Source organism: Mesoplodon mirus (genome assembly GCF_964341445.2).
Source record: "Mesoplodon mirus genome assembly, chromosome: 13".
NCBI classification, from domain to species: domain Eukaryota; kingdom Metazoa; phylum Chordata; class Mammalia; order Artiodactyla; family Ziphiidae; genus Mesoplodon; species Mesoplodon mirus.
The window spans coordinates 67,536,311-67,551,943 of record NC_138989.1 but is presented as its reverse complement, the minus strand read 5'-3'; the positions used below and the strand labels follow the sequence as shown (position 1 = coordinate 67,551,943).

Here is a 15,633-nt window from a genome sequence, read left to right as displayed (position 1 = left end):
CAAGAGAAAAAAGCAGTGGCAGTTGGAATGGTGATGAAGCCATGGAGAGGACTGATGCTAAGGAGGCAGGATTCATAAAAGAAAGTCAGAATCCTTACTGGGGATTAGATTGTCCAAGATGTTCACTGATGCTCAACAACTTTCATGGCTGCCCCAATGGGACCACCAACACAGCAATGAACCAAAAGTGTCCATGGAAATGGGACCCAAATCCTGCTAGTCTCCCAGAGTAGCAGAAGCAATAGTAACTGGATCCCTACCAGCTACAAGCCTTAAGTTGAAGCTGCTAGTTTTGTGATCTGTAAAGGACACTTTAAGCCCAGAGCCTTGGAAATGGGATTATGAGTACAAAAACTTTTCCTGTAAGTCTTTTAACCAACCAATAGAACCTAACACCTAGTGCTCTCAGGACATAGCATGGCACATGAGAACTGGGCCATGAGGGCAGACAGAGCTGGGTTTGATTCCTGTTTCTGACCCCTCCTATGTTTCCTTGGACCAGGAGATCTCTAAGCCTCTAAGCCCCAGTTTTCCCAGGAGATATTTCCCTGGCAATAATGCCATTTCTCTCTCAGGGGCTTTGTGAGGACTAAAAATAATAACACACGGAACAACAAAACAAACTTAAAATGTGGTTAGAAATGAATCTGTTTGAATCACTCATTTGTTTTGCTAAAGGGGACATAGGAACAAAAGCCAAAGTATGGGATATTCATGCTTTTTACTAACAAGTGAGTTCTTGCCATTTATATACTGAGGTGACAGAATGAAGTTAAAATGTCATAAACAAGTCCATAATCAGTGTGTACATTAAAATTGAGGTGAATTAACTCAATTTCTATAACATTTTCTAACAAAATACATTTTCCTCTTGAACTTATAATGAACAAATAGAATTTCTTACCAAAAATAAATAAATAAATTTTTGCAATAGTCACAGTCATGTGGTTAAGGGTTACATTCCATAGGAGATAGCAATAAATATTTGTACTTAAATGGCAGATCATCAAAGGACAGTTTATTTTTTTCAGCAAATAACATAGTGAGAAATTTAATTTAATAATTCAGAACACCTACAGATATGATTTCAAAAGAACATCTGTCCCATGTGGGTAAAGTTCTTTCTTGCTTGTCATTTTAGGGTAATTGACTTGTAAATAGTCTTTAACCTCTTATCTTTAATTAAGACAAAGGATAATGAACTAGCCCAAGGCTTTCTATTCCCATGGTCACTTGGGTTAAGTCTTCTTTTTAGCTCCTATTTGCTTTAAATCTGTTGAGATTTATAGCAATAGTTCAGCCACAATTGTGACTAAGAAAAATTGTGAATAGAAAAATATGGCTTTTAAGATGTAGTATAATTATGCAATGGAATATTGCCATAAGAAAAGAATGAAATAATAACAATTGCAGTAACATGGATGGACCTAGAGATTATCATACCAAGTGAAGTAAGTCAGACAGAAAAGGACAAATATCATATAATATTGCTTATATACAGATTTTTTTTAAAAAAATGATACAAATGAACTTATGTACAAAACAGAAATAGACCCACAGACATAGAAAACAAACTTATGGTTACCAAAGGGGAAAGGTGGAGAGGGATAAATTACAAATTTGGGATTAACAGAAACACATTACTATATATAAAATAGACAACTAACATGGACCTACTGTATAGCACAGGGAACTACACTCAATATTTTGTAATAATCTATAAAGGAAAGGAATCTTAAAAAAAATAATATATATATATATATACACACACACACACGCACGTACATACACAACTGAATCACTTAGCTATACACCTGAAACTAATACAACATTGTAAACCTAACTATACTTCTAGTTAAATAAACAAATAAATAAATAAAGTAGAAAGAAAGAAAAATATGGCTTTTAATTTTCTTTTTCCACATATGGAAAGTACTAGCATAGCATGTGGCCTGGAGAAGGGGCTCAGGCACAGGCAATGGAGGCATGGCTCTGCTTCCTGTCTGGTCTTTGTGCTCCCTCACCCTGAGAAAGCTGGCAGAGGAAGTCCGACCATCTAAGTCTTCCCTAGTGACTCTCTGTATGCTGTATGGCTCTTTCTAAATCTGAACCAGAAAATGGAGGCTTGTTTGGGGTCAACCTAGTCAGTAATCTTTCATGATAAGCCATCATAAATCATACATGTGGAATATCTACTTTCCTCCTAAAGAAAAAAATAAGTAACTTCTTGCCTTTCCACTCACCTGGCTTCTCTTTGCTCTCATAAACTAGCTAGGATTCATTATAATAAAAGCAATGCCTTTCAGGCAACTAGAAGGGAAAAAACTCAACAAATTAGTACCAGAAACCTTCTCCAATTGAAAATACACATGACAGAATTCTAATACAGGTGACTCTGGATTTAAATCTGCTGAACTTTTCATACTCCCTACTTTTACATCACAGTCAGGACCAAACCCCATACTGATGATTTCTAATTTCTGCAAGCAATGCTTCAGCATTCCGATCAGCAGCCTGAGGTGCTCACCACAGTTGGCAGTAACTCGGCTGACATCATCTGCAGGTGCATTTAAAGTAAGTGAGTCTGTTGCAAACTGCTCTCTACTTTATCTTTGCAAATTTTCTTTAAACTTTTAAATTCCTTGCTCTTTACTGTGTCAAAGCAAAAGAAAATTTGATGGAATACACAGAATTTCAAATCTACCTCCCCAAAAAGGCAGGACAATCCATCTCTTTGAAAGCGACACAAGAGAATTTAACTTAATGTTAGGAGAAATGAAAGCAAATGAGCAAACTGTCAAGCCCAGACTGTCACACTCAAGGCACAAACACAATTCTGAAGTTCAAGGAAACATATCTGGAGACTATGAAGGGCGCTGAGCGGATGCAATGGATGGTCTTTAAAAAAAATGAAAAGGAATTATTTATCAGATGGAAAAATCTTGCATTTTGTAATGGCTTGCTGAAGCCATGCTCCACTTCTTTGCTTAGTTGGATAGAGCAAGTAACCTTAGAAAGGATCTTCCTTAGTCAAGGAAGAATTTTAAGGGGAGTTCCCTTATCTGATAGGCAGTCACTTGTCTAGAAGCAGGTATAACAGATATTTTTATGCTCTAACAAGACACACTTTTGAAGTGTAGAACTGGTGCCAGCAGAGGGAATACCAAGTTGAATGACTTTCTTCAAGGCTTTTTGGGAAAATGGGGACAAAGATGCCCAACACCTGCTCCCTAAAATTCAAAGTTAAGGAAGACTATTTAGAGTATACTAGGGCTGTCTGATCCAAGTTCTACTAGCCAGAGGAGCCTCCAAGGACCCTAAAGGTAAACACACCAACAGGACTGTGCCGATGTCCCATTCTAACAGAAGAATCTAAATGTTCTGGCTCAGGCTGGAACTAGAAGCACCTCTAAACTTGGCCAGCTGACACCATGATTCCTACTTTGAAAAAGAAATGGGTAAGCTTGTAAATGTGATCAACCTCAACAAAAAGCCCCCAGAGATCAAGCATATGGCACTCCAAGCAGAATCTGGGTGAGTAAATGCATCATTCCATGGTCTAGAAGGGTCCATTGAAACATGCAAGACTAGTCTTCAGATGAGATATCATATAGCAGAGCCACAGAAGCACCAGCAGGGCTGACCTATTTCTTCAGTTATTGCACCAGAATTTTGAACTGATTGGGAAGTTGGAGACACGGAAAAGTCCACAGAATAGAAATGTTAACTCCCTGCTAAAAGGTCATGTCAGGGAGTGAACAATTAATTAGAGAACATTATACTAAGTGAAAGAACTCAGTACAAAAGGTTACACACTGTATGATTCCATTTATGTGCAAGTCCAGAACAGATAAATCCATGGAGACAGGAAGTATATTAATGGTTGCCTAGTGCTGTGGAGCGGGGATAGAGAGTGACTGGTAATGGGCACAGGGTTTCTCTTACAGATGATAAAAATGTTCTGTACTTATACTGTGGTGACGGTTATGCAACTCTGTGAATATACTATAAATCATTAAATTGTACCTTTGAAATGGGTAAATTTTATGGGTGGGTAAATTTTATGGTATACAAATTCTCTCTCACTGAGAGATGTTGTAAAAAGAGAAATGTACAAGTACAGTATTTTCTTCTCTCTGAAGGAATAGAGATATTGTCTCCAATGTGAACTATATAAACTTTAAAGAATCTGCTTATCTCATTTTTTCTCATAAAGAGATTCAGCAGGGAGGGGCAATATATTATAGCAATTAACAGCATGGGCTCTGGAGTCAGACTGTCTGGGTTCAAATATTAGCTGTGTTTTGTACAGTTGTGTGATTCTGTGCCTCAGTTTCCTCATCTGCAAAATGGGATACAGTAAAATTTACCTTGTTGAGCTACTGGAATGATTAAATAAAAGGGTTTAGCATAGTACCTGATGTGAAGTTAAGTGCAAAATGCATGTTTAATATTCAAAAGGATTTTTTAAATATGCATATTTACTTGTATATAAAATAAATGCATATTTACTCATGTATAAAATATTCTCTCTGCAGGGTCCAAGAAACTGATAAAGTTTATTGCATGAAAGCATGGCTGGGTAAAGGGTGCAGGAGGGAAATATTTCAGATTGCACAGTCTTTTTTGTATTTTCAGAATTTTGAGTCAGATAAGTTTATTACAAATGCAATGAAAATTGAGTTTTCGAAAAAGAAACAGAACTTTATTTGTACCGAAACTAGTCTGGCAGTCTATATTAGGTATCCTTGCATGTTTCAGGATCAGATAGAGCCAATCCAATACTTGCACACCAGGCAACACTCTTGGTAAAGACATGCATCTCATCCAGAGATAAATTCAATACAGGTGTGTTGGAAGTTGCCCAATGGAAAATTTTTTTATTGGAAGCAATAGATAATTTTATTGCTTCAGACAGAAAACTGGTTGATATAAAAGCGAAAGGGTATTGTGATGATGTGGTAGTTAGTTAGGAACATGGAAACCATAACTAGACTGCTTGGTTTGAATTCCAGCTTTGCCACTGGTGGTTTTTAACCTCTCCATGCCTCAGCTTTCTCATCTGCAATGGGGATAATACTAGAGGGATTTTGTGAGGATTGAATGAGGTAACACTGAGAGTAGAAGCTAGAGCATAGTATGTGCTATATGAATGAGAGCTATTGCAGTTATTGGAGTTCCAGGGAAATCGCAAGCACTGACACAGAGGCACAGAATAATTACCTGAAGAGTTAAATGAAAACATTGAGAAGTCATGCTATCATTTGAGAAAGGTGTTTCATGTTGACAAAAAAAGAAGTACTTTAGAGGCAAATGTCTTAGAAATGATGCACATCTAAGGAAGAAAAATCAATCACAACTATAAGACAAAAAATTATCAATAATTTAGTTGAATTTTTTTAAAAAACAGAAAGATAAAGAGACAGGAGGAAGAGAAAGAAAGAAAAGGAGGAAAAGAATATGTTGTTAGAGAAAGGGTCTTCTGTTATTCACTACCTGAGGATTTCATGAATGTCAAGATCAGAAATGAAAAATGCTGGGAAAGACAACTGTAATTGTGAACACTCTTCAGAGGTGCTTAGAGAATGAATAAGTTCCATGTCACTGGAAAGAGGTTTCCAATGAAGACGTATCTTTTGTTCACAATTCACTGGACACTTATTTAAACACTTTACTGGACACATATAAGATCTTTGGGAAAAATATATAATAAGATCTGTTACATCTGGGGCACATACATAAAGGAGAAAATATTATAATAAAATAAACACATATGGATCTATCACCCACTTAATGGTTGGAGTAGTATCAGAATTATTGTATCTACATGTGCTCTTACCCTTGCTCCTTCATTCCCCAGCTTCCTTCTCAATATACTGTTTAGTTGTTCTTGTTTTTAAGCATTTTAAAAATGGTTTCATTCGGTATGTATTACTCTATGACTTATTTTCCTCATTCAAATATTCATTCAAAATTATACATGAATCAAACATATATGATAAACAGATGATACATTTATTATTCACTAATGTATAATATTCCATTTAAAAGACATTCCACAATTAATCATATTCCTGTCAGTGGGCATTTTGATTGTTTTAGTATTTTTGCTCTTACAAGCAATGTTGCTGTGAATAGGCTTGCATGTATTTTTCCACTCCCCCAAGGTTTATTGATGTATAATTGACAAATAAAAATTGTATGTATCTATGGTATACACTGTGACATTTTGATATTCCTATACATTGTAAAATGATGACCACAATAAAGCTAATTAACATACCCACCACCTCACATAGCTACCATTTTATGTGTGTAGGTTGTGAGAACACTTAAGATTTACTCTCTAAGAAAATTTCAGGTATGAAATACAGTATTAAGTACAATTGACATGCTATACATTAGCTCTCCAGAACTTATTCATCCTGTATAACTGAAAGCTTGCACTCTTTTACCAACATCTCCCCATTTCTCCCACCCCCTAGCCCCTGACAACCACAATTCTACTCTCTGCTTCTATGAGTTCAATTTTTTTAGATTCCATATATAAGTGAGATCATGCATTATTTGTCTTCCTGTGCCTGGATTCTTTCACTTAGCATACTGTCCACCAGTTTCATCCATGTTGTCACAAATGACAGGCTGAATTATAATATATATGGAGAGAGAGTTCCATTTCTTAATCCATTCATTTGTCAATGGACACAGGGTGGTCCATCTATTGGCTATTGTGAATAATACTGAAATGAACATGGGAATGCAGATATCTCTTTGAGATATTGACTTCATTTCTTTTGGATATATGCCCACAAGTGGAATTGCTGAATCATATGGTAATTCCATTTTTAATTCTGGGAGGTGATTCCAAACTGTTTTCCCTAATGGCTATACCATTGAATGTGTTTTAGTATACATATTTAGAGTATTTCTTCATGACATCTATGAGTAAAATTGCTCTTTGTAGAGAAAGGAAATGTTCAGCTTTACGGAGGTGAAAACTTATTTTCCAAAATAGTTGTATTAACTACTTACACTCCTATAAGGAGTACATGAGAATTCCTATAGATCCATATCCTCACCTACACTTGGTATTAGCAGACTTCTAAATTTTTGAGTGTTTTTATGTACCTAATTTGCATTCTCCTGATAACTAATGATGTAAATGTCTTTTCTTGTATCTATTTGCCATTTGTGTTTCCTTTTCTGTGAAATGGCTTTAAGTTTTTTCCTATGAACTGAATTATTATACAGTTTTCCTTTTCTCTCTGATATGTAATCCTTTGCAAATTATATTCATTTGCTGTGGAGGCTTCTCTTTTCATTTTTTTTTGATAAAGGCTTTTGATTTTTACATTTTAATGTAATCTAATTTATCGATTTTTTTTCTCTTTTAAAAATTCCTTCTCTACTCAAAGCTTCATAAGAAGTTTAAAAATTTTACCTTTCACATCTAGCTAATTAATCTACTTGGGAATTGATTTTTGTGTACAAGATAGAAAGTTAAATTCATATCTTTTTCCATATGGAATGCCAACTTTCCCAGCACCATTTCTTGACTCTTCTATTTTTTCTTAACAATCTGCAACACTGCTATACCAAATATATAATTCCCCAACATGCTTGAGGCTGCTCTGAACTCTCAGTTTTCTTTCATTAGCTATTTTATTTATCATATTAACAATACTGTACTGGTTTAATTACTACAGCTTTATAGTAATATGCGTTATCTTAATATAAAAGGAGAGTATCCCCATCCCCCCACCTGGTTCTTCAGGACTATCTTGGTGATTCTCAGGCTTAGCTATTCCATGCAATATTATAACAGATAACATTGGCCTCACAATGGGCTGGCTTATGTTCTAGTAACAAACAACCCCCATATTTCAGTAGTTAAAAAAAAAAGTTGATTTCTTGCTTATGTTATATATCCTTTGTGTCAGCAGTTTTCCATGAAGGCCCCCATTCTAGGAATCAGGCTATAGAAGGCTCATTGCTGGTCCACGGCAGATGGAAAAAGAGTTCTGGAGGGTGGTGCCCTGCCAATGGAATGCCCTAACAAGAAATAATACACACACTTCCAAACATAACTCAGTGGCCAGAATTGGTCATGGGACCCCACCAAACTCCAAGGAAGCCAGGAAGCACTATCGACCATATCTCTTGAAGGCAGCCAAAAACATTTGTTGAACTAATCACTACCACCTGCAACATTACCTCAAAGGCCTCAGCAGTCTTCCCACAGGTTTATAGATGGTACAGATAGAAACAGGGGGCCGAGGGTCAAGAGCCTGAATTCAGAATCTGAAGAATCCCACCCCATCATGTTGCTCAGGGTCTACTTGGTCATTTACATTGTGCAATTTTAGGTTCAAATTAAGACATGGGTTAAATAAACCTCTGGCAAATGCTGTGGAAATAGAATGATAAGTCACCTCTTTGAGAGTGGAAACTATTAAATCAGAGAATGGGTTTGTTGTGCTTACATTAAAGGAAAATTATGAAGCAGGTCACTTGGATCTCAAATTCCAGATACTATGATACTGTATTATAAACCCCTTTTTCTTTGTTAGCTAAACAGAAAACCTATCTGCTGGCTAATTCATTCATTATTGCCAATTCATTATTTCTCTTACTGTTGAATTCTTTTAGCACAGATCTGGCTGAACCAGCCTGAAATATGAAACATTTCAGATAACTGGCAAGTCATAGAAGGTAACCTGCAGTAGTTCATAAATTATACCTAATGGTAATAAGTTCATCACTTCAGGTAAAACAGAATTGACAATGATCTCACTCCACTGATTGCATTTTTCTCTTTCCACCTAGATCTGAGTCCATTGCTACACAAGGTCTAAAAATGGTCAGTGCAAATTGACAGTGTTTGAAATAGATATAACTGCAATCTCCCTACCACAGTTTACAATAAGTGCAAATTTTAAAAAGTGCCTGACTATTTCCACATCTCAATACAATGTCTCATTCTCCCATAAATGCATGGAACTAATCTACACTGTAAGGTCCACAGTTGCTAAGCAACAGGCTATGAGTTCTCCTGACTTCCACCTGTCCCCAAGAAGAAAAGGAGCTACCACTCAATTCAGCATATCTAGTTAAAACATGTACAAACACAGACACAAATATAAATATAGTGCACTGAAAAAGAGTGTTGCCTCTGAGTCAGGCTGCCTGGGTTTGAACCTCCATTATTCTCTCACTTTTTAGCTGTGTGAACTGGAGCAATATAATATAGAAGCTAAGAGCTTTTGTTTTGGAATTAGTTTTGCAGATTCTGTCTCCTGCTGGCTATGAGTCTTTGGGAAAGATATTTAACCTAAGCCTCACTTTCCCCATCTATAAAATGGGAATAATATTAGTACTTACCTCATAGTGTTATTGCAGATGTTACATTTATTGCAGCATTATTCACAGTAATCAGTATATAGAAACAACCAAGTGGCTGTGTCCATCAACAGATAAATGGACAAAGAAGATATGATACATATTATATATATTTATATTTTTTATATATAAAATGAGAAAGAAGGAAATTCTGCCATTTGCAACAACATGGATGGACCTTGAGGGCATTAGGCTAAGTTAATAAGTTAGTAAATAATAATAAGTAAAATGAGTCAGGCAGAGAAAGACTAATACTGTGTATCATTTTCTATACGTGGAATGTAAAAAAGCTGAAGAGAGAGACGGAATAGAATGGTACTTGCCAGGAGTTGGGAGGTTGGAGAAATGAGGGAGATGTGAAATGTTGGTCAAAGTAATAAGACAAATAAATTCTGTGAATCTAACGTACAGTATAGTGGTGGTTATAGATAATAATATCATATTATATACTTGAAAGTTGCTAAGAGAGTAGATCTTTGATGTTCTCATCATAAAAATAATGGTAAGTATTTAAGATGATGGTGGTGTTAGCTAACTCTATGGTGGTAATCATTTTGCAATATATAAGTGTATCAAATAATTTTTTAAGTGTTTAGCAGGGTGTCAGGTGTATAGTAAGTGCTCGATTAATGATAGCTATTATTATAATAGTAGTATCGATATCATTATATAAATGTACTTATATTTACTACAGAGAAAATACTGTGATTGTCATTATAGATAGCACATGTTCACAGTGAAGGGTAGATTGTCTCCACCTTCCAAAGATCACACTTTTTTCTCTACTGGCTCAGCTTGGCAATTTAGACTTTACTAGAAACATGGACATAGGATCCTAGGAATGGAATTACTCTCAATTTATAAATATGAAAAACATGAGGATCTAGAAGGTACAGCCCTCATGGGAAAGACTTTAAATCCACAGTGGTAGAAAACTACAGGGCAAGCAAACCCACTGCCTGACCACCTGCTACGTTATCTGTCCTAGGGGCCGCTCCTAGCCCAGGTGCCTGCAGGTTGTCCCAGAAAACAGGTTGTTCCTCAAGAACACAGCCTGAATTCCAAGAGACCAGAGTCCTTGATTGCTTTTTTCAAGGATGTGTGGTTGTAACAGAGTGGGAACAAGTTTGGGTCAAGTTCAAAGGGAAGGCTTGCACTGTGGACTGAGGAAAGGATCTTACCCAAGGTCCCACAGCAGGTGGACTGCTGCCGGGTCTCCAATTTATAAACGCTCTCAGAGTCAACAGAAATTTCCAGACTTTCCAGTTCAGTAGCACTAGGGTGTCCTGAGATAGAAGCTACAAGCATCTGGGTGTTTTATGATTTTATTAGGCATTATAGGACCTCCATACTGCCTCTTTCCTCTCAGTGCTGATAAATAGTGGGAAACATTGGTGACCATGCTGAAGAGAATGAGGCAATAACAAAATTAATCTCTTCCAGGCCAAGGGTCACAGAGTCGGGTCTTTTCCACGGAGGCCTCAGTGATGATTGTAATACAGGATGTGCATAACCTGCAGCCCAGCTCTGTCTATAGCTTTGCCTGAAGAACTGTGTTAATTGGTAACAGTTCACAGCTCTTCATTGCCTTCTCACTCACCTTCTACAAGCACCTTTGGCCTTTGCCCTCACCTTGCTGAAGCTCATATGTTCTGATGACAGATTTCCCTTCTACTCTCAGGGACTAGCCAGCTCAGCTAGCCACAACTCCCCACTTCCTGCCCAGATGCCCTCTCATGAATAACCCCATTCATCCCACGCAGGGGAGAAATTGGCTGGTCCCTAAGCACTGATTAATGCAACCTCCAACTCTAGTTTCTTTCCAACGAAGTAACCTGTTTTCCTCTCAACAGACCATCCCATGAACTCAGAGGGGTTTGTGTGTGTGATTTAATACAGCAACAAAAAGCCAAGAATTTCTCATTTATATCACCTATTTGTAACTGCTTATCCAACTTCTTCCCTTTCTCCCTTTTATTTGGTTGATTGGTTGAACTTGTTTCCCCTGACTGGGGGAAATTCAGGGTATAATCAATTTAGATTTTATCTGATTTCTATATCAAAAGAGAAGATAAAATTTATGGTCCTGATGGGCCTATAGGTGTAGTTAATTCCTGAAAGGATCCCAGCTCCTAAAAATGTGGGAAATGTTCTCCTTCTCTCTGTGTAAGTGATTGATGGGTCACGGTGATGGTCACAAACTCAGGAAGACCACAGACTGTGAGGGGGATGCATTAAGTCGTGGTGTACTGAAAACCTCCATTATTAGAACCAAGAACTGGCTTAACTGGGGATATTTACCAATTTCCTATCTACTTTCAGGCACTGTGTTAGCTGCTGTTGAGAAACAAAAAGTTGTCACATTGCTCTTGTTATTATGGCTCACAATCTGTGGTGGAGAAGAAAAACATCCACAAAGACTCCAGTTCAAAGTGGAATGACACAAATGCCTTAAAAGCACAAAATAAAAGGAGCTGTGAGTTAACAGGGAGGGAAAGAGGCAAAGATCAAATGGGACTTTGGAGAATGAGTAGGAATTAAACAGGCAGAAACCCTGTGCCCTGCTTTATTTGCCTTCATGATGCTAATCACAAGAAGACATGATGTTATACAACTACTAGTTTACCTGGCTCTTGTCTCCCCACCCCAGTAGAACAGGAGTCCCATGAGGACCTAGTCTGTGAGTGGTACTCACTGACCCAGCACCAAGAGCAGAGCTTGTCGTATAAATGAATAAATGACTGGAGAGTCAAAGCATTCAAAGAAGGAACAATCTAAGCAAAGGAAGATTGGGATCGAAAACTCACATGTACTGACCATATTCTGTGTTAGGAATCATATAAGTGCTTTCAGTGTATCCTCCTGAAGCAAGGGAGGCACACATTTTCTGGGCCAGACAATAAATATTATAGGCATTGAGGGCCATACAGTCTCTGCTGTTGCAGCATGGAAGCAGCCAGAGACTATATATGAAGGAATGAGTAAAGTTCCAAAAAAGCTTTATTTACCAAAGCAGGCAGCAAGCCTAATTTGACCCACAGGCTATAATTTGCCAACGTCTGGCTTTTATAAGTCAAAGACAAAGAAATTATTGCACTATAGATTATTAACCAGTTTATGTAAAAATGTGAGACAAAGATATATTATCAATATTTGCATCATGACTTGATCACCCAACTGCACACATTTTAGACCCCATGTTACCCTAAGGAACAAAGTTTATATTCACTCACATTGACCTTCCTAGGCCTGAGTTGAAACCTGGCTCCATTCCCTCCACAACATTTTGAACAGTTACCAAAGATGATGAGCAAATTCCCAAACACATGGCAGAGACACTGGAGCAGATGTCCCCAGGAGAACTTCCTTACATGATTCAAATGTAAATTTCTATTTGAAATATTTGGATGACTCAGCACTCTTCTCATCAAGGACAAATATATACGGGCTAAAATAGTAAGCTCTTTTGTGGGGATTTCACATAGAAATCCCAACTATGAATATGCCATAGTCACAATGAGATGAAGACAGCAGCAAAATAATACTAACCAGGATATACTACTACCCAGAATTTAGCCACTTAGGAGGCAGCTGATCCTTAACTCAAACTAGTTGGAAGGAAAGTCTATACAGGCACAGCCAGGGCTGAAGCAACTAGGCAGCTAAATTCAGGCTGTCAAGAAATGGAGTCCAAGGAGATCAGCTAAGGCATAAAGGGCCAGGCAATTCCCTGTGGGCAGGTCAGGGGTAAAATCTATAAAATTTAATCAAGACTGGAAGATTTAGACATCTAGATATTTATTGGCTCAGAGAAGTCAGGAAAGGCAGCTGATGGAAGAGAGGTGCAAAGCTGATTAGTGCCCCTGTTGGCCACAGACCAGACTATTTTTCAAGTGAAGGCTTCCTAGCCTTTCCAATTCATACAGTTGTTCTAGTCATGTAGCCTTCTATATTTTATGATCAATGAATGTCAGCAAAAAGACTTTAAAAAAGCACAACCAGGTTCTTTTATCCAACTTTGGATTAAATATATCAAGTTAAGTCAAAGGTATATTTCCTATTACCTTTCTCATTCTCCATTTCTACACCTCTTATGAATAAGATAGTAATGTAAATAAATAAATAGGAATTACATGGCAGACCTATCTCCCCAAGTACCTGAGCATACAGCTAAATTATCTTTCACAGCCTTCCTGCCAGCCCTCTATCTGAGCTCTAGCCAATGGGATGGAAATAAGAAGTAATGTAATGCTTCTTCCAATCTGGGTCCATCAAAACTCTCCAAACATGGTCTCCCATCCTCTTTTCCCCTTCCAGCTGGCTGGAATGGAAAAGGTCTCCAGGGAAACTTGAGAGTCATATGTATAACACGGCAAAGATTCAAGATTGAAGGAAACTGGATTCCTGAATCACTGTGTGGAGGACAGCTGGCAGTCCAGAAGAACCATCATTGTAATGCGATATGAGTTCTCAGCCTCTGATATTGGAGGTGTATCTACTATAGCAGTTAGCATTATCTTAAGTAATGTGAGGCAGAAGAGCACACTTTAATATTGGAAAATTTTTGAATATATTACTTAACCTCACAGAACCTGAGTGCTGAAAAAAAATCAATGTGAAAAAAGGAATAAGAAGAAATAAGTGAAATTAGGTTAAAATAACATTTTCCTCATGTAAGCAAAGTTCAATCATATCTCCTATGCATATGGAAAAGAACAAAGCAAACAAAATCGTTTTTTGGAACTGGGATAGGCCTGGAGGATCTACACTGGTGTTAATTCCTGCAGACCATTGAGAAAATGGTGAAAATAAGAGACTTCAAAGATTGTCACACAGTGAAATGCATCTGAGGACCACTATCAGACATCAAAGAATGTATGCTTTTTCCTTTCCTTTCCTTCTGCCTGTAATTTTCTGTAATTTTCCTTTCTTTTTTTTCCTATTATCTGAGCTATTATAGTATTCATTAGTACTGCCTAACACGTGATCATACATTTATTCCATGTATACGTATACGTAGCTTTAAATTGCAATTCCATTAAGTGCAGGGACAAAGTCTTTAACATTTTTCCTTTTGTCTCTCAGAGGCTCAAAATTGAGTCCATCATAATCCTCAATTCATGATTCACAATCATCATTGACCTGTGACAAGGTACTGGTTTGGTCTGGTTTGGTTTGGTTTATTGTTTTTCCTCTATGTCCTCTATCTCCAATTTCAATTTCCCTTTCCCCAACATAGACACTCATTTTAGTCTATTTAATGCACATATTTCCATTCCATCATTCGTATTTTCATTTAGATGTGTACTCAGGCTAGAAAAATAGGTAGCATTGCTTTTGTGTGTGCATGTTATATACATAAGTGGTATTTCACTATCACTCTCTGTCTGTACCTTACTTTTTTGATACACGAGCCTCTCACTGTCGTGGCCTCTCCCGTTGCGGAGCACAGGCTCCGGACGTGCAGGCTCAGCGGCCATGGCTCACGGGCCCAGCCGCTCAGCAGTATGTGGGATCTTCCCAGACCGGGGCACGAAGCCGTGTCCCCTGCATCGGCAGGCGGACTCTCAACAACTGCACCACCAGGGAAGCCCCTGTACCTTACTTTTTAAATTCAGTCTTTTGTTTTTGAGATCCATCCATGTTGTTACATGTAAATCAATCTTATTTCTTCTGATTCATGCGTGGTATTCTCTAGCATGATAATTGACTTGGAATCCATCAGCATGTTATAAAAGTAAATATAATGTAAGAATTTGATGAAAAAGTTTCTAGTTGGCCACCAATTGTTTGGATTAGTCTGGGATTTTATTAAATTTAAATACTTGGTTAATGATCTAGAATCAGAATTGGCAGTGTGTTCATTTCATTCATAAATGATAATAGTTTTGGAAGTAAAGAGAATGGCAGAATGACACCCCCTTTCCCTGCCTGCTGTCTCTGTCATAATGACCTCTGTTATAATCAGATTGTAAACTTGTGAGAAATGAACAGAAGAACCTTCCTGTTTTGTACGGCTTCTAGAAAACTGTGGCTGTTAGAGTAGTTCTCGGGAAGATAGATGCTACTTACTGATGTTTTCACTTCAGTAATGCTGCCTCCAATCTGGGTTCATCAAAACTCTCCAAACATGGTCTTCCATCCTCTTTTCCCCTTCCAGCTGGCTGGACTGGAAAAGACCCCAGGAAAACTTGAGAGTCATATGTATAACATGGCAAAGGTTCAAGATCGGTG

At 37.6% G+C, this 15,633-nt stretch overlaps 1 pseudogene across 1 annotated transcript in view; it reads right to left on the bottom strand.

Annotated features, from left to right (window-relative positions):
• LOC309814613 (protein NipSnap homolog 3A-like) overlaps positions 1-10,707 on the bottom strand; it is a 76,253-nt pseudogene extending 65,546 nt beyond the window's left edge. Inside the window, exon 1 of the transcript in view lies at positions 10,581-10,707. The product of the transcript in view is annotated as a protein NipSnap homolog 3A-like (transcript). The remainder of the gene's footprint in view (positions 1-10,580) is intronic.
• Between the last annotated feature and the right edge of the window lie 4,926 nt (positions 10,708-15,633).